This window comes from Numida meleagris, chromosome 5 (genome assembly GCF_002078875.1).
Source record: "Numida meleagris isolate 19003 breed g44 Domestic line chromosome 5, NumMel1.0, whole genome shotgun sequence".
In the NCBI taxonomy this organism is placed as follows: domain Eukaryota; kingdom Metazoa; phylum Chordata; class Aves; order Galliformes; family Numididae; genus Numida; species Numida meleagris.
Window position 1 is genome coordinate 39381951 of NC_034413.1, and position 19738 is coordinate 39401688.

The following is a 19738-nucleotide window of genomic DNA, read 5'->3' on the forward strand; positions in this document are numbered from 1 at the left end:
AAATAGTGTCCTAAACAACAGAGAGCACTGTACAAAATAACTCAATCCTAATAGTAGTTTTAAAATGCCCTTATTAATCTTCTAGCTTCAAAATCAAAATGAGAAGACAAGCTCTAAAAACAAGTTTTGTGTGGCTGTTCACACCCTTTTGCCCAGCTGTCTTCAGTGATTACACCAGCCTCTTGAGGTCATTGGCAACTGATGTTGATTGAAGCCACCTTGTATCAACCCTCATTTCTTCTAGCAACAGTGCAGGCTGGTTACTGATTGAGTGAGCACAGAAATGCTGCTTGTGAGATAGTAGTCCTTTGCTGCTGTTTTAAGTTTCAGCTGTCAATCATCTTCAACTCACACTTGTGATGTGTCTACACTGGATATTATCAACTTGGTAGTATTTTCTGGAGAGCTTTGAGTATGTGAAGGGCTGGTTCATTAACTGGAAGTAAACTATTGATGTATATATTTTTTTCTAGCTAGTTAAAGAAAAAAAACAATCTTCTTTTTTGTAGGGACAGGATAGTTTGCTGCTGGGGTTATGGACTTATTGTGTTGCTCATCACATAAGACACGTGGAGCTATTCCAGTCACCTGCTGTCTATCTTACCTACTGCTGTAGCTATCTGGCAGCCACAAGGCAGCTTGAATGATTCAGAGCAGGTGAGTCATGTCTGTTCCGTCTCCTATAATGCTTTGACTCTTCAATTTATATATTGACTATGATTCTAATTTGAGATGAGTCAGCGGACTTGCTGAGCAAATGCAAGGTAAGGATGGCTTCACTCCAAGTCTTCCCCCAGAAAGCCGAGATGTAGCTATCTTGAGCAAAACTGAATTCAGTGTTGTATGACTGACATAAACTGTGTTCTTATCTGCTGACTGGAGAAAAAATCTATATTAACTGAAGTCCCTTTAAGACAGGATGTGTAAGCAGGCAAAGGATGGAATGCTTTGGAGGGTGTCAGATTGTAACATATTTTCTAAGCATATTGAGATTTTCTCTCAAATAAAAAAGAAACAACAAATTTTATTATCATTGTGATATTTTGCTTTAGATCCCAAGTGTACTTCAAGCTGTAAATTCCAGTGTTTTATTTTGGATTGATTCGAATAGACACCATACTTGGTCACAGCTAGAGCCAATGATTGAGCACCAGGTGAGAAGGTGTGGCTAACCCAGAGAGCTCAGGTGCAAGTAATGTAAATGAGTGATCAGAACCCTTCCTTACCCTCACTTAAGTGTTAGCAGTGGAGGGGGCAATGTCTCTCTTCAGAGATGATGCTCTTTGCAAGATGATACCAGTCTTCGGAAAGGGTGAGCCACCTTCTGTATTGTTTTCTAAACTAGATCTTAATGAATACCTTTGTAAGTGCTCTCCTGTCCTAGTAGAAGGTATTATAGCCTTCCGTTGCTCCTCAGATACCCATGGTGATATGAACAGCTCTGCTTCATGTGGCAATTAATGCTTTCTAATGGGCTGCATCTTGTGTAGTGTGGTATAAGCTTTAACCTCTTTTGTGCCAGTGCCTAACATTAAAACAGTAACAGTAGTTTTTAGCATGTTTAGTAGCTCTCCAAGGATGAAAGAAGTGTTTAATTTCTATGGTTAAGCTAGGGAGGAATGAGAGAAAGTTTCTTAATTATTTCATTATATTGATATGCTTGATGTTAAAGCACTCTGGAAATGCTTATTTTTGCAAATGCATAGACTTAACTCAAAAACTGGAACATTCTCATTCTGTGAGGATAATATTCTTGCTGTTGTTATTTTTGTAGTGTTAGAGTAATAATAGGGATTTCTTCTTGTAAAGGAAGGCAGAGAAAATACGCTTATGTTCCTCTAGACACTTTAAAAAAGACTGCTGTCTTTTCAGATCTAAGTATTTAATTTCATTGTTATGATTTTGAACTTTGTACCCTGAGTTTATCAGTTCTTACCTCATCTCAAAGGACTTGCTTTTGTTGAGTTTTGTTCAGACAAGCATTTCTGAGGTTATCATACTTTTTATTCTTAACTTCAGCTTGCATATGTTATCTAAATTCACTAATTATGTATGGAAAGTGGGTTTTAATATTTAAACATTTTAATATATAAATGTCAACATCACTGCCTAAAAAATGTAAATTAGCTACTACTTTATTCATTATTTTCTGTAGCGGAACTTCCCAAAAGGCTAATAATGTGAACATCAAACTCTCACTATGACTTCAACTATAGTGTACAGTTGTGCATGGGCACCTTGTACGTAGGTACTCAAAGCAGCAACATCAAGTTGTCTGCTATGGAATCAGTTAATGCCATTAGTATTATCCATAAATAGCTTTTATAAATGGAAAACCATCTGAGGAGGCATTTTTTTCCTGCAGTGCATCACTTGACATTTAAAACTTTATGAAATAAAAGAAGGAGGCATTAAGATTATACCTATAAATGATGTGTGTCGATGTCTCTAACAGACAGTTCCATCTCATTTCAGAAACAGGACTACATTTGAAAGGACCCCAGAAATTCTGCATTTCCTTACTTTTTACTGTTTGACATGAGGGAAACTACCATTGTGTTTGCAGTTCATGCCTTGGCCTTTCTTGATTCTTTAAGAGTGGTATGGAGAGGAAGAAAAAACATATAAGCAACCTACCTTTTCATGAACATGTCAAAGGAAAGATTAGCCTAAAATGATATTTTCCAATCATAACAGTCTGCAAGTAAAGTCTCACTGAAAATGTCAGAGAAAGATTATCCTAAAATAATACTAACTGCTAGATTACAATTGACATTTGATAGCTTAAGGAAGGAAAATAAAATGGCATAGTTTGAGCCAGCAGCATCTTCTATCTCATCTTATTTGGTGACTAGAATCTGGAGTCAGAAGAGCAATTTCCAAGTCCTCTGTTGACACTAAACTATGCTATCCTGTGGGTGTGAAGTCTTCTTGGAGAAACAGTCTCCTCTCTCTTATAAAGGTCTGCTCTGGTCACTCATTGGGATTGTGGCTGTTAGGCATAACACTGGTCTGTGTCAAAAGTTCATAATGCTAATAGGGTGCTCCTAGGGGGGTATCTGAGGCTGCAAATTTTGCCCCGCTTTCACAGCAGTAAAGAGAAGGATCAAGTAGATTTGAGATTTTATGAATACCGAAACTTTTCAGGTTGAATGGCCTTGAGAAATAACTCATCCAAATTCTTTTTGTTGTCTCTATAATAAGGTGCTTAGATACTACCATAGTGAACATGAAGAATAGTGGCTTTGTTTTATTATCTGCTAGAAGTGAATTAGCCTTTTCCAATCACTACTTGTATGTGTTAAGTTACTAAGGAGCTGTGTGTACTGCTGTTCTTTGTTTAGGTGGTCATATCGCATTGGAATATAGAAAAGAATTTCAATAATCATCTACTTACAAATGCTCCTACTTCTAGTTGCACCCTATTCCAAATTAGGGCCAAGATTTAGTCTGAAATGAAAAATAGAGTACAAGTCTGTAATGGATCAATAAATTCTCATAAAGCAACACATTTGTGGGAATTGCAAGCTGAGCATGGGAGCGTTCTTGTTCTCTCACTGTCTTATCTCACTACAAATTACTTTAAACTTTCTTAATTGATGTTGAGGTGTACCTGAAAGAGGCCAAGACAGTGTTTTGCTTGAAGATGATAGTGTTGTAAAAGCCTCTGTTTGGGTATAAATATTTTAATAATATAGTATTTCTTGCTATAGGGAAAAGATGGTTAATGAGTGCTTCACCTTTATTGGCTGCTTGCTAAGGTCACTTGCTTGTTTCATGTAGCATGATGCTCATTAGCTTTCTGGCCATGTGGCGGTGATCTATGTATTTCCTGTTTATTTTATTCTTGCTGCAGAGACACTCAGCAAGCATGAGTTAATAGTTTTGGGCTGAGTCTTGGCATTTACTTGCTGCTGCCCTTATATCTGCTGTTGTAGCCATAGGAAAAGGGAGTGATGGAGGAGTGAGTCACTGCCCGAGGCATCATCTACAGCATCTTCTCTGCAGGCGAGTTTTACAGCTAGTTTAAGTCTTCTGGCAAAAGAACCATTGGAAAAAAAAAAAAAAAAAAACAACCAGCTTTTGCAGCAGTAAATTGTCAGACAAGATGGCTTAGTAGATCTGTCTTGAGTCAAGGCAGTGCAACGATGCTATTGGTTGTCTGCCAGCTTTGGAGCACTTCTGTTCAAAGCACTTCTTTGAACAGAAGTAAACTCTGAAATGTAGATCTGCAGGGTTTAACTGGATTGGCAAGTGGTAATTTAAGTAGAAGATACACACAGGTAAATGCTGAAGAAAATGGGAAACCAAAGCTACTGGGGACAGATGGGTGGGAAAAGCGCAGGAGACAGAGGTGCAATGTTATGCAAGGCACAGAGGACCTATTTCAGGGTAGAGGTGGAAGAAGGGATGCTATCTGAGTGGTGTATTCTTTCTGTTTGCAAAGCTGTGCAATAGCAAGAATTGTCAAGTGATGCTGGTGATAACAGATGAAGAAGCAGCACATTCAGGGGCATAACAAATAATGTGAATAGGAGGATAGGTGATGCAGCCACTGGTGACTCATTAAGGATTGAGGTGTTGGGGAGGAGCAGGACAACTGAAGAAGTAGTGAAGTTGCAGACAATAGTGGCTTTGGTGTAGGTGTGGCGTGTTTGAGAGGGATGTTTGTTGCTCTTCCCCCCTCTCCCACATTGTTCATTTCCTTGCAATGAATTTATGAGCTGTTCTGTTAGATTTGATCCAGTAAGGAATTATGCCAGTAACAAAACTTGTGCTGAGGAGCTGGATGTGTTTGACATCTGCCAAAAACAGCTGGATTCTTTGCTGCTTTTGCTATCAAGAGTATACTGCCTCCAGTACTTCCAGTCCTCAGCAGAGATGAGATTACTTGTATGTGTAATAAAATATGCAAAGTCAATGAATGCATTGACCAAACAATACAACCTTTTACAACAGTCTTATTTAAAATAAGACTAGGAAGTTGGCTTGAAAATGTCAAAGAAGATGTTGGATTCTATTTTTGAGAGCTGAGCGTATATTAAAAATTGCTGCTTTTATATATAGAAATCAAATAAATTTACTCAATTAGCTAACTGAAGTGAAATATTTTGCCTGTTTAATGATGTGTGGGGATGAGGATTCTTTTTATATCTACTGTCATAGCTTTCCTTTAAAGAAAACAATGCAGAATTATTTCTGGACTGCATTTCTTATGTGGAGGAAGTAAAATGATTTCTAATTTTGCACTTAAAAATATGCCAAATATTAATGAATTTTTGATTTTTGATCCAATGAATTATTTAATAATAGCATACATTATATAGAAATACAAGCAAAATGGTAAAAGAAAACGTCATTGGAACAGAAAGGAAAGTGGTAGCAGATATAAAAGAAATTATTTGTGGTCTTAGAGTTCTAAATGTAATAAAAAAGTGGCCGTTTAATCATTTTTGGAAGATAAAATTATTCAATTATCTTCATTTAATGAGGAAGACTTATAGTTGAGTATAGAAAGGTTTTATGGAGGTCAGATAATAATGAAAGAAGCACTTCAATTTTTTTAAGAATGTTCATTAAGTATGTGTGTAAAATGTTTATTTTCTCCTAGAATTACTATGTTTTAGAATGCAAAGTCCTTTTTTTTTTGGTTTATTTTACAAGTATCCATTGAAATTCATTTTGTTACAGTGCATTTCATTTTATTGTGGTATGCTGTCATGGGATTAATCTTAAAGTGCGTGATCACTGCATTTATAGTCCTGCTTTACAGGTTAACATGTATTTTTAAAAGATTCATATATTATTCTTTACTACAAAGCCAAGCACTAGTCTGATTATCCTCATCTATCCACACTGGAGCGGTTTGCACAAGATCTCATCAATACCAGTTGACTTTTATCTTCATATTTTCTCACAGGTGGTTAGAGAGGAGGGCAATGCTCTAGAAATCTCTTGTCCTTGCTCAGTGCCATTTGAAGGTTTAATGGTTCTAGGTATACCATCTTTTTCCCTTAGTAAGGTAATGCAATGTGAATCGGAACAGAGTTAGATTTTCTTGTGGTTGTGTATGTCTGTGCTGCTTGTATTATTTTTTGTCGTACTACTGTAGTTAGAAATCTAATGTAAAATAAATCAGTGAATATTAGACTTAAAACATAGAATATCCTGAGTTGGAATGATCCATGAAGACTCATGAGTCGAACTCCTGGCTCCACACAGGACCAGCCATGTGCTGCTGCATAGCGTCACTGCCCAAAAGAAACTGCCATGACTTCCTGAGCATGCATGCTGTTGCAAATGGTCTCTAGGGGAGTCAGTTATTAAGTATTTCAGACAGTGCATCCTGTGTGGAGCGGTCATTAAAAATGTCTGCAAAACTCCATTTCTTAAAGTTTTTACTCTTTTGAAGTCTTGAAGTGTGTTTGTCTTCTATCTGAGCCCACTTTTTATGTCAGAGTTGAGCCGGCTGTTTCTCTTTTTGGTACTACTTTGGGATGGATGTTAGAATATTTGCCATCTCAAATATTCACCCATGTGCCACTTATTCTTCACACTGGGCTGTGAGGAAGGCTTTCTGGATGGCTTTCTGCAGGTGCTGAATAATCTGAGTGAAGAATGAAATTTGCTGAATGCCACAGTCAGTTCTGAGTATGTAAAGAGTTGCCCATGAGGGTGACCTTTTCAGAGAAGGACTTTCAGGGAATTTCTCTTAATCCATGTAGCTTTTCAGAGGCTTATTTGAAATTTTTCACTATCCTTTTGAAATTGGTGATAAAGATTGAGAATATTAATGGAGAACTAGTAAGTCTTGATAAAGATGATAATGTTAACAACAAGATCAATAAGTAAAGTGAGGATGTAGTCATTAAAACAAATCTTTAAAACTGTTTTGAGCATTAACACAAATATTGTTTTATTCTAATATCTTGAGGTCAGTATTCTCAGCATTAGGCAACTGAGTAAATAAGACTTGTATTCAATCCTGTAAGAATGCAACTATGATTCCCAACTTCTAATCTTAGGCTATGTGTTTCAAGGAGTTCATGATACTCAATGGTATACGTTCCCTGTGAATTAATAGTTGAAATAAGGCGACTGTGCCTTTAAAATGGGGCGTTCAAGGAGAACAGATGGTCCTTTTGAATGCAGTTCATAAAGCATGATGTGGCCATTTTATTATGTTTTAAAATGCTTACCTGAATATAACTTGAAACCAACCTTCATTTAAAAGAAAATTCACAGCATGAACAGAAGTCCAAAACTTGACACAGTTGCTTTGTTTACTTTGGTTTGGAAAGAAGTGATATACTGTATAACTACATGCAGTGCTTATTCTTTGTAAAGGTTCCTGGTAAACAAATCCGTCATCTGTGGTTTTAAAATCCCAACTCCATATTTGGAAAGCAGACCTACACTTCCTTCAGAGCTGCACAAAACAACAGTCCTCACTTCAGAAACATCTGCTTCTAGCTCACTTCTGTGTAAACCTGTTGCCGTGTGCTCCACTTATAGAATCAAACAGAAATAAATCCGTAGGAGAAACTATTCATTATGAACATATAGGCTTCTGCAGCATCTTATGGATTTTAAAGAGATATTTCATAAGCTACACTATAAAAGGAATTATACACTTCTGAAAGAGAAAGCTGGAAAAAAAGTTCTTTAAATGTTGCTGCATTGTTGTGAAACGTGCTTGTACACAGATGTATTTGCTTTCTTTTAATGACCATATTTTTACATTGTGATTTCTACTAAGGTGAGAAGGTCTGTGCTGATGGATGCAATCATGAGGTCAGAGCAACTTCCATGAAATGTACCCCAGGCCCCCATTAAGTACACACAGTGCAATGGCGGGGCCACCTGGAGAACCCCCTGCTCTCTTCTGTTGCATCAGTTTTAGGGAGATCCAAGCTGTGTTGCAAGCTTAGCCTTTGTGCTTTGGGACAGGTTGCCTCCCTGTGAACGCTATGGCTTTTTTAAAGGATAGAATAGGGGAAAAAATGCCACAGATTGTCCTTGTCAGTGCTTTGAGGTCTGAGATTGAAAAACAAAATCGAAGTGATGGATATTGAAACTTCCTCCAGCGTGTATTGACATTGTCACACATGGGATGTTGTTACAGTAAAAACGCTGGCATTCACTGACATACATGGGACCTGAAATAGAAAGCACAATACATTCTTTTTCAGGGGTAGCAACCTACAGACAGACAGATGTAACAGAGTGTTTACACTACCATGGCCATATGGTTGGCTTTAGGGAACTAACAGCTTTACCATTCCGAGTTGAAATATTGCCATAAGATTGTATAGTGAAAGCAAGTAGCATCAGTAGAGAGAAATGAGCTCTCCTTTAAAGGGGAAAGGCATACTAAATTGAAGCTGTCAAATTGGTAAAGTGACTCCTGAGAAAAGGAAAGCAGAAATGTCTGCCACCTTGGTAGCAAAGTGTTTAGAGCTTTCCTTTGTTTTTGGTATATCTTTTTTTTTCTCTAGAAAATTTTGTTTTAATGCCCATTTGAATTGGGTCTGAATGCAGCAGACTGTGTGACACCTGGAGCAAAGTACTTTGGGTGGAAGCCCTCTCTGAAGGGCGGGTGGGAGCAGCCTTGACAGAACATCCAACTGGCTGGTGGAGCGTTAAATATTTGTTAGGCTATTTTAATAATGTCGTATCTTCATCTATCAATATAAAGGATGTCTGAATGCTCTCTCTGGCTTCATTCTCCTGGGTCACCTTATTTTATAGCTGACTTGTGACGGATTGTTAGGACGTGAGGAGAGATGATAGCTGTGCTCTTCCCCAGACTGGCTTCCCACAGTATGCGGGGATGGAAGTAGCAGCAATGCAGGAAGTGTTCTGCACTTGCACATCACAACACAGGCATAAATCTCATTTAGCAAAAATCTTCAGACTTATTCATTGGACAATTCATTTGCATTCTTGCCTCACAATTGCAACCAGAACCTCTTACAGCAAAAAATTATGGTGTTATCCTGGGGCTCAGGCCTGAGAGGGCTGTTTGTCAGCACTGAAGTAGATGAGCGTCTTCAGCCAAAACAAAACCTGAATCATCTTTATCCTGAAGCTAAACAGGATGGTAATATTTCCTTGTGCAGTGTGGGAGCTGCACTGGAGACCTCTGTAGTTGGCTAAGGCTGGAGAGGAGGATGAGTTGTTGAAAAGTAAGAAGAATGTAGTATTTCTTATTTAAAAAAAAAAAACAAAAAAAAAACTGTAGCGTCTCTGTGCAATTGTGTGATTAATGTGGATGCAGTCCTACAAATCATTTGCAAGCTACAGTGGTAAGAGTAATAACCTCCAGAATGTGGATTAATCTGTGCTGAAGATCTGCAGGTTTCTTCTAAGCAGGGGAGAATCACGAGTGTGTGCCCGAGAGAGATGCAGATGCCATTTCTCTTGAACAAACCCATTTTAATTTCAGCTTTGGCTCTCCTGCGAGAGGCTGCTCTTGCTCGGAGAAGTAGGAGCACATAGGGCCATGACAGGGCTTCGGTGCATCTATGCAGGTTGTGGGTGCTCAGATGGGCATCAGCTAGCAGTGCTCCTTGCCAGAAGCTGGAAGAAGATGCTTTTAGTTCCAGTTTGAAGCTTGTCATTTTTACCAGATGCTTGTGTTGGCTGCAAACCCTGCTGTTGTAACGTGGGGTACGGGTCAGAGGGTTTATGCAGTGGGTTTGGCTGCATGAGAGGGAGTTCTCTTTCCCATCCTAAATGCTCATTTGATCATCTAGCAGTAAGGAGAGATGTCAGGTTAAGTCCAGGCAAATACTGAAAGAGTGTGTGTTTATCTATTTGTCTGCTATTTCTGTTTTTTTTTCCTTTATTTCAGGGGTTGGAACAACTGAAGAAACACAGATTTCCTAATCTGCTTTCTAATTAATTAAAGTTCATATATGCGGTGTTGTTTCTCAAGCTGCAAAAATCGTGTGTTGTGCAGGCTACTCTGCAATTCCCGCTCTATTATGTGCTGCATAGAGGGGAAGATATATTTATTGTTCAGCTCCACAATACCAATTTTATTTTAACTCTCTTAACACTTCAGCTGTTAAAACTCAGAAATGTTACGGTGCAACTGAAATAGATTCAATTATCTTGAAATTCGTTGGATACAGTTGCATCTCGGTGTCCATCTTTCAACTGCTGTTTGGTACTGTATAAATTAAGTAGCATTATGACAATGACAGTAATATCATGGGAGAGACCCAAGTTGTTAGTGTACAGCATTAGAAGTAGATTAATCTGATTAAGCTTTAATATAAAAATAAATTGTATTTGCAATTCATGAAGACACCTTTCCTGAGCTGATAGTGCTCATTGTCAGGGAAGTTACGTACAGCTTTATATAGTCAAGAACATGGCCAATGGGAATTAAAAAATAAAAATCTGATTGCAGCTGTGCATTCTCTGACTACTTTTTCATTGATTTATTTACTTATTATTGCTGCTTAGATCTCATGCCCTTGACCTCAGGAAATGTGCAGTTTTCACAATATGTCTGATCTTTGAGTCATCAATGCCAGTAACAAAGAATTACCTTGAGCTAGGAAATCGCAAATCAAGTGGAAAAGCGTCAGCTGGTTCTGATCAGCATATGCTTCAGTATATGTTGTTTCACATTAATGGTTTTATAAGGATGATGCTTTAAGAAACAGCTTTTCCTCCAAAACCACCAAAATTGTAGCAATCATAATCTCCCTAAAAAGGGCTCTCCCTGTGATTCTCATTTTAGGACTATTAACCTGGAAATTACAGTTTAGTAGAAGTTTGAGATCCAGTTTTTAAGCTGACCAGTACCTGGAGATTGTCAACATAATGCTTGTATAAAGCCTCAATGCAGACAGTGTGCTCGCATCAGTATGATGTTTCTTGCATTCCCAAGTTGTACCTTGTAGGTCCTCATAGTTGGATTTTGGGTCCTTTCCTTTTTTTTTTTTTGACACTTCCACTGCCTGTACTGATCGATGCAATTAGAGATTTTACTGGCAATGTTGATGTAACTGGTGGAAATGGAAAAAGAACTACTCATTTTCCTACTTGAACTGAGAAAGACTTTTCACTGACTTGGGAGGAAGCTGAATTAAGGTCTGATCTCATGTGGAACTTTCCAGATAAACATTCAGCTGATTTTTTGGCTTTTAGCTGAATATTGTAAGCAGGAAATACTGGTAAGAATGACTGGACTCAAGGAATAACAGTCGCAGCTAAATCTAATTATAAATATTGAAATATTTCTGTTTCAGTACAGTAAATTAATTTAGCTATTGGAGCTAAAACCTACCAATGTGTGTTTTTTTTTTGAAAGGCAGAATCTTTTTGATGGCTTCTATTTGATCAAATCCTTTTCATAGGATCATAGAATCATTAAGGTTGAAAAAGACCTCTAAGATCATCAATTCAACTGTCAGCCCATCCTCGCCATGCCTGCTGAGCCATGTCCCTCCTCAGAAACATGATCTTAATGTTTTTTTCCAGATGCACATTTTGTCAGCTCCATCACACCCTGTTTGTTTTAACTTCTCATGTCTCAGGTTAAATCTACCATATCCGCTGCACTGATCAAAAAATTGAGTGCCTGAAGCAAGTGATGAATGCCACTGTAGCAAAGCTGTCATCACTGCTTATTCAGAGTGGAGGGAAGGGAAGCTTGCTTGCCACGTGCAACTCAGACAGTCTAATTTGTTATTTTGGGTACCTCAAAGTAATTCTTTTTTTAGCTTTAAACTATCTTTAATAATTAAAGTAAATTAAAATACACAGTAGGTGTTATATTGTATAGGAGTAGAAAAACTGCATGAATGTACACATTTTCATTCCGCAAAAAAGCACTATGAAGTAGGCCAGCTGAATATCAATGTGCAGATTTGTCATGTTTTTTATGAACTTCAGGTGACAAGTTCAAGACTAGACAAAAGCCTGTGGCTACTTCTGTTAACCATCCACACTGAACTTTCAAACTTACAGTATCCTTCAAGAGTCTTTTAGAGTAGCTTATATAAAAGACTTGCTATTAAGTGGTTAAGACCTACCTTCTTGATATGACTGGAAAAAATCACTTTATCTACCACAGGATTATCCATACCTGATTCTGAAGTAGTTTATGCTTGTAAAATTTCACATGAACGTGTTTCTTCTGTTAAGTTTCTTCTGGGGTGGGAGTCAGCAGCAAGCTAAGGAAAACAAGGAAAGAAAGCTCTGAGAAACTGGAGAATTTGAGGATGACTCAGTATTGCTTTTAAACACAATTTTGTTTGACTTCACATCTTCTTATCTTCTTTATTTGGTTGTTTATTTTTGTTGAAATGATCTTTAAGAATGAAAGTTGACTAACATAAAAGTGTGTTGTTTTAATATTAGAAACGTCTCATTTTGGATGGTGCTAAACATATAGATTTTAAAAAAGGATAAGAAATTAACAAAAAAAACCCATTACCCTAGGCTTTCTTAAAGTTTATAGATCAGTCTAACTCCATAACTTGGCAGCTGATTGTCTTTATAAAACTGATAAGCACTACTTTGAGCACTGCTACGTTTGTTACTTTTAACATACTGGCTTCTACTCTAGCCAGGTTACATTTCAGTACACTTTACATTTTAGTTTCATTAGCTTATGCAAGATCAAATCTCAGCTGAAGAGGTAAAATTATTCTGTGGTATGAGCAGCTGTAATGTAAACATGCAAAACTTAGTGCACCGTTTATCAAAGTTAAGTTTTACTTGACAGGGTGGATACCTACAGCCTTTTTTCTGGAAAATGAAATGCTGCTCTGCAATCCTAATGCAGTCAGTTCAACAGCCATGTAAATGGTCCTGATCACTTGTCCCTCTTCCCACTTAAAGATGAGCGCTGTTAGTCTCTAGTCACATAAGACTGTTGCTGATTTTGATATATATTTTAAATATATTTATATCAGGTAGCAAGGTCATATTTATATAATATATATGATGATCCAGACAGTTTTTGTATATATATAAAAACATATATAAAACCTTGCTACCTGATCTATAATTCCATGCCTAGATTTGTGGATTTATCTTGCTCTGATTTTTGTTCATCCTTCAGCTATAATGATATCATTTTCTTTTTTCCTTGTATTTCCACTATTTCACTCACCTTTTCTCCTGAGATCGTCATATAGAAATATGAAGCAAATTACTTATTTTCACTGCATGATTTATCCTATGCCTAATAAGCAGAAAAAATTTCTTCTTCCATTGATGTTTGTCTTGCAGAAACACTTAGCTGAAGAGCTCCCCCCAACACACTTTTCTTTCATTTTCTTTATTTCTTTACAGCCTCCAGCAGAGTGTGACGTGGGGCATTTGTCTGTTGTCCCTATGTGCTAGACTTATGTGACTAGCGCTTCAGTTCTGGTGGGTACTATTTTCTACTGTTAGTTCCTGTTTATTCCTCATTTCTTTCTGGTTGTAATTTTAATTCATTGACATTTGAAATTCCTTTTTCAGAAGCTGAGAGATGGGAGTTCCAGGTAGAAAGTTGATGTTTACCTCTAACACAGGCAAACTGCAGAATTTCCAAGTCTAGTTGTCTTTGCAGTCTCATAATCTCAGTTAATCATCTACTTTCTTTTTAACATAACTCACTTGCTCTAAGCCTCAGTTATATATAAGCTGGTATGACTGATAGGCTGTGTCCGCTTGCATATATAGAAGATACTACCTCCTACCCTCTTTACTTTCTGCAACTCTGTCTTCCAGCAGTTCAAATCTGCATGCTATGTATGTGGCTGCAGTAGCAATGTACCAAACTAAATCACTTTCAGTAGATATAATTGGTTTATATGAGATGCTGGATCATGGGGTTCTATTTTTCCTGGTCCTAGGCTAATAAGACCACATGTATATTTTATAGGCCTTGAGTTCAGGGTGTTCAGCACTGCTTATTGAGAAGTATTTAGAGGTAAAGTGTCAGTAGTCTGCTTTTGCACTCTGTCTTAGAAAGATGGACATTACTTCTGTTAGCGGAAATTAGCCATGAATTTATTTGAGGAACCACTGCAGATCCATCCAGTGCAGCCTGTAAGTTTAGCAAGAAAACAGCGTAGCAATGAGATGTGAATGCTTAAACATTTGGGGGTCTATGAGGAATGCAGTGGAATTGCCAGGTCATAGCCTGAAGGAGAACGTGAGCCCCTGAGTGCCCAAAGCAGGCAGGGAGAGCCTAGATCCGCCCTTCCTTCCTCCCCTCATCTCAGCAATGCTCCCGGCTCCGGGAGCACATATGCACTCAGAGCCCGCGTGCGGGTTCCCCCCTTCCCCTTCCTTCTTCTGTTGTGCCAGAGTTCAAACCGGAGAAGGCTGCACTCAGCTCACCGTTTTTTTCCAAACTGTTGCTGGGAGGGCTGAGTTAATTCCTCTTTCTTTGATATCTTGTTCTATAGCGCCTGGATCTCAAATAAAGGCTCTGTCATTGCCTTTGTTTGCTTTACAGGGAAGGATTAGTAAAATATTAATTTTAATTAGTACAACTACTTTGTTAATTGATCGTGCTTTTTCAGAATAGTCTTGATATAGTCTGAATAAGACCAGGATACTCTGTGATTCCAGATCTGCATTTACCTGTAGGTTGCACAACATATGAATCATAGAATGGCTTGGATTGGAAGGGATCTCCAAGTTCATTACATTCCAACCTCCCTGCCATGGGTACGGTTGCCAACTGCTAGATCTGTCAGGCTGCGCAGGGCCCCATCCAGCCTGGCCTTGAATGTCTTCAGGGATGTGGGGCATCCACAACCTCTCTGGGCAGCCTGTGCCAGGGCCTCACCACTCTCTCAGTGGAAGAGATTCCCCCTCACATCTGATCTTAATCTTCTCTCCATTAGTTTAAAACCATCCTCTCTTGTTCTGTCACTATCTACTTTTGTAAAAAGTTGATTTCTCTCCTGTATATAATCTCCCTTTTAATATTGGAAGAGTGCAGTGAGGTCTCTATGCAGCCTTTTCTTCTCCGGACTGAACAAGCCCAGCTCTTTTAGCCTGTCTTCACAGGACAGGTGCGCCAGCCCTCTGATTATCTTAGTGGCCCTCCACTGGATCCTCTCTGAAAGCTTCACATCTTTCCTTTACTGGGGGAGCCCAGATAGGGGCTCACGAGGGCAGAGTAGAGAGGGGCAGTCACCTCTTTTGCCCTGCTGCCATCCTTCTTCTGATGCAGCCCAGGTTACCAAATGGTTTAAAAGCAAATTTGGTGATCAGTACTACAGAAAATGAGCAGTCTTGGCAAAATAAAATAAAGTGATAAATTATGAAGTTCGTTTTTAATAAATGTTATTTTCATAGTGGGTGAAATTGTGATTGTTGAAAGCCATGGCAATGAAATGAAACAATGAACCAAGACCACAGTAAAAATCAGAATAAACACTCCATGTAGAAATTTCACACACTTAGAATGTATGTTGTAATGTTCTCTTCTGTGGATGCTGATGGTAAGCAGGTGTGGGTTCATTACTGAAGAAACCTTAAGTGTACATTGTGGTGCAGCTGTTAGAGAGAAACCGATAGTAACCCTTAACTGCTGTCAAAGTCAAGAGCATAGGTGGAATTCTGATGGGGATAAAAGAGGGAATGTACTGAGGTTGCTTGCGGGGTTTAGTTTTGTCCTGCCTGAGATGCACTGGTTTATTTAGTAGTTTGGATTAATCCTGCATTATCATTTAAGGCAATATTAGAAATTTTTTGACTTGCGTTCAAAAATAATATATGCTTGTTGAGAGTTGATTATAATATGACCTAAAAAATTAGTGTGGGAAGTAAACGTGGCTCGGGAGAAATTTATTTTTGAGCTTGAATGAACGTTCTCCTTTCCCCTTTTAAAAGTCTTTTGGTCAGTTCGTCAGCATGTTGATGCATTAATCAGAGTATCTAACAAATTCCTTATAGTACAGAACCATGTAGACTGTATGAAAAATACAATACTTCATCAGTTTTGTTGCTACATTGTACAGGCATACCCCAGCATTTTTTTCTTTTTGTTAGAGATCTTGATTTTCTAGTGTCTCTAGCAAGTAAGTTATCTTCAGTAATTCTAGTAAATTATTTTCTGAATGGGAAACGGGATATTATTGTCTGAAAATTTTCGTGTTATACTTGTTTTCAGTTCACTGTGTTAGAGAAAATGCTTTTTGTTCACAAATGACCCAAAATAATTAAGAACTGAGAAAACTATATTACTTTCCAGAAAGTGTTTGTCTTTTTTGAGTGTAGTATCTTGAAAACAGTCTGTTCTATCTGCATAGCTGTGCTCTTCTATTTAGGTACAATTTATGTGTTGTCATTTATTTTTCCAAGTTTCGAATATCAAACAGTCTCCTTGAAGTGTTTGGCTTCTTATCTAACTTAGTGGAGATGAAAAGATATTTATCTCCTGACACAACACATTAAAAAACCCTTGAAAGTATATTGACTGAGGTGGCTTTGTAGAATAGCTTGATAGCTCTCCCTTTGAAAGCATGGGAAGAAGGAGATGCTATCAAATTGTTCACTGGAATAATTCATTTATAAATTATGTTTAAAATGGCACAAGCCCTTAGGTGTCTCAGTGGAAAGAGAAGTGTAGTTATTTGGGAAAGGAATGTTTTCATGTTGTTTTTAAGAAAAACTCTGAAAGTGTAACTTCTGTTAAACCCTATTTCTTCCTCTTCTTGTTCTGCTAGAATGCAGATAATTATAATTTATTTCTGTACTCTGAAACATGTTCCTCTAGTCTCCAAGACAGGCACACAAAGCTCTTTGTTTCCTGCAGGATGAAGTATTACTTTAAAACATTTTGATTCTTTGTCACTTGTCACCCATCTCTTGTGCTCTTCAGATGTATGTGAATGTTAGAGGGAAGAATTAGGCAATCTTTCATCATTTACAAGCAACGTGACACTGCTCCGTGCTGTTAGTAAGTTCTGGCAGAAAGCTGACAGCTCTGCATTGGATTAATACCTGGGGAGACCCTGGGCCTCCTGATGGTTATTAAAACAAGAATATCAAGTGCGTTACTGCATTTCCTGGCCCTGTGTGTTTGTGTACCAGCAATGCTGAATTTCAAGCAGCAGTGAAGTGGCTGGCAGTCATAGAAGACACACAAAAATAATCTAGGTTGGAAAAGTCTTTGAAGGTCATCAAGTCCAATCATCAACTTGGCCTACTGAGTCCTATCACTAGACCATGTTCCTTAGCGTCATGTCCACTTATTTCTTAAATACCCAGAGGTGGAGACTCTACCACTGCCCTGGGCAGCTTATTCCAATGCTTGACCGCCTTCTTCATGAAGATGTTCTTCATAAAGTGCCATCTAAACCTCCCTTGGTACAACTTGAGGCTGATTCCTCATGTCCTATCTCTTTCCATCTGTGAGAAAAGTTGCTGGTGATCTTCCAGGCTGCAGCAGAGGTGATATTCAAGGCGTAGGATACATAAAACACTTTCTGGCCAGAGCAGGCGAACACTGCCTGAATGTTTCAATCATCATGGATATTGACGAGTATCGCTCATCTTGGAATGCAAAATCAGCATTTCTACAAGGAAGAAATTGTAAGGAGGCCTTGTCTGTGACAGAGCCACTTAGACCTGGCTGTTGTCTCACTGGGAGGACAGTTTTCTTTTTTACTATTTTCTTTTTCTCTTTCTCTTCCATTTTCCTCACCTATGTTTTTTTCATATATTTTTAAATCTTTTTAACCCAAAGGGAAGCTGGGACATCAAGCTCTTATGTACTGAATTCTTTGTGTTGTGTTTTTGTTGTTGTTGTTTCATTCAGTGTTACCGTTATTTCCTTCTGCTGAAGCTGATGAGAGTATCTCTGGAATTATTCCCATGCTGAGCACCTTTCTGTGTCCCTTACTGCCACCTATATTTTCTAAGTAAGAAAAAAGAAAACAATCCATGTTTCTCCGAATGTTTTACTGCCCATTTTCTTTCCAGCTTATTTCTTTTAATGTTCCCACTTTAAACCTTTATAGGCTGAGCAGTATGACCTTAGTTTTTCAGTGAATTTAAATGATGTGATTCCATTAGATTTTGTGACAGTAATTTGAATTTTTATTTTACAGTGTAGATTATCTAAATGTTAAACATTTTGTTTTAAGTGGGAACATAGAAGTCAAACTAAAGCATTCTCCTTAATACAGAAGTCTACCCAAGTGCAAAAACGCATAAATATAAAGAGCAAGAAGTCTATGAAACCCAAACTCAAACAGTTGCCTCCAAGAATATTTTCCTTTTTACATGTTCCTTTAAACTTCCTCATTCTTCAAGGTCATGGAGACACCCATGAAGTGTATCATTTCGGATTATTCTAACAGAAACAAAAAAGCCAAAATACTGACATGAAAACCTGCCGCTGGTTTTATATCGGTATGTAAGGAAACGAACGGAAACGTGTGACTCTGGAAAAAATACACATTACTGCAACTTTTCTGTAGTCTGTTCTTTGTGCCTTGTTTGTTGTCACAGAAGGAGTAAATCTAGAGATTGTCCTCTTACAGGTGTACTGTCCACGATAAAATTGGTGCTGACTGTAGAAAGTACGATACTGGATTATGGGTGTAATATTTTGCTCTGTCAGTATCTCCAGAAAGAGCCAGAGAAGTCGTGAGGAGTGCAGAGCTGGCTTGAGTAAGGGCATTTCAGTAGGGAGAAGGGAGAGCTGATCTCAGAGTGTTTAAAAAAAAAAAAGTCATAATACACTTTGGGAGGAGCTGGATCATAAATTCATAATCTGCCTATATGATATTTTTAAAATCCAAAACACTTCTCAATGGAGTGCAATCTTATGTATAAATATACTTTTTCTGGCATTTAATTTCAGAAGATGCTGAAATACAACAAACTGGAGCTTTCATATATGGAAATGCAATGATGCTTAACTGCATGGATGGAGAGGGGGAAAAATTAAGGTCATTTTATGTTTGGGAGAGCAGGGAATAAAAATCTTTGTGAATGGATAGTAACTATTCTGAGTATTTCTAGTATAAAGACAATTTGGTTGGGTTTTCATCAAGAGGGCATGAAATTTCGTAAAGTTTCTGAATTGAATACTTCACAATAAGGAATTATTTCCATCTCTGAATGTGCTGTCTGCTTTGACCAGTGTATTAACATAAAAACATCACAGGTAAGCTACACAGCTACTCCCATTATCGCTGTAACAATGGTGCATAATGATACTTTCCATTCATATCAAGATTCTAAACACTGAATAGGCTGTGTGGAAAGAACTCATGTAATTTCTTACAGTGGAAGAAAGAACTGTACCCTGAAAACATTCACAGTGTAAGTAAGAAGGACAATACCTATTATTACAAGTGTAGCTGCATTGGTGTTTTTTCTCATCTGGCAGAGGAAGTGTGACGTACTGTACCAAAGATGCCTGGCAAATCGACAGTACCAGCTAGTAGTCTTAGTGCTTATAAAATTGCAGTCCTCTGAAAGTGAAACAATGACCCAGAAATGTACTAAAATAATCTTTAATTCCAAACTCTGCCTTGCCACCTGAAACAAAATATAGTAATGGTTGTAAAAAAAAAAAGTCTAAATATTATTCATCATGGAACTGTTAAATTTACACTACAGGGGAGAAAGTCCAATGAGATGGTATTTAGCTACAAGTAGCATTCAGAAGTATATAATCCTTTAAAGCTTTTTTTCCTTTTTGCCTGTAATTACATCTGACTTACCTCTAAAGTTTAGTGGCATTAGTGTT

The 19738-nt window shown here is 37.9% G+C and overlaps 1 long non-coding RNA gene across 4 annotated transcripts in view; it reads left to right on the forward strand.

The window, feature by feature from the left end:
* LOC110400381 overlaps nucleotides 248-19738 on the forward strand; it is an 82378-nt gene continuing 62887 nt past the window's right edge. For 2 of the 4 annotated variants that reach the window (XR_002439780.1, XR_002439782.1), the window contains exons 1-3: nucleotides 248-412; nucleotides 510-657; nucleotides 13321-13398. This is a non-coding gene — a long non-coding RNA (uncharacterized LOC110400381). The remainder of the gene's footprint in view (nucleotides 413-509; nucleotides 658-13320; nucleotides 13399-19738) is intronic. The other 2 variants (XR_002439781.1, XR_002439783.1) reach the window with 1 other exon arrangement.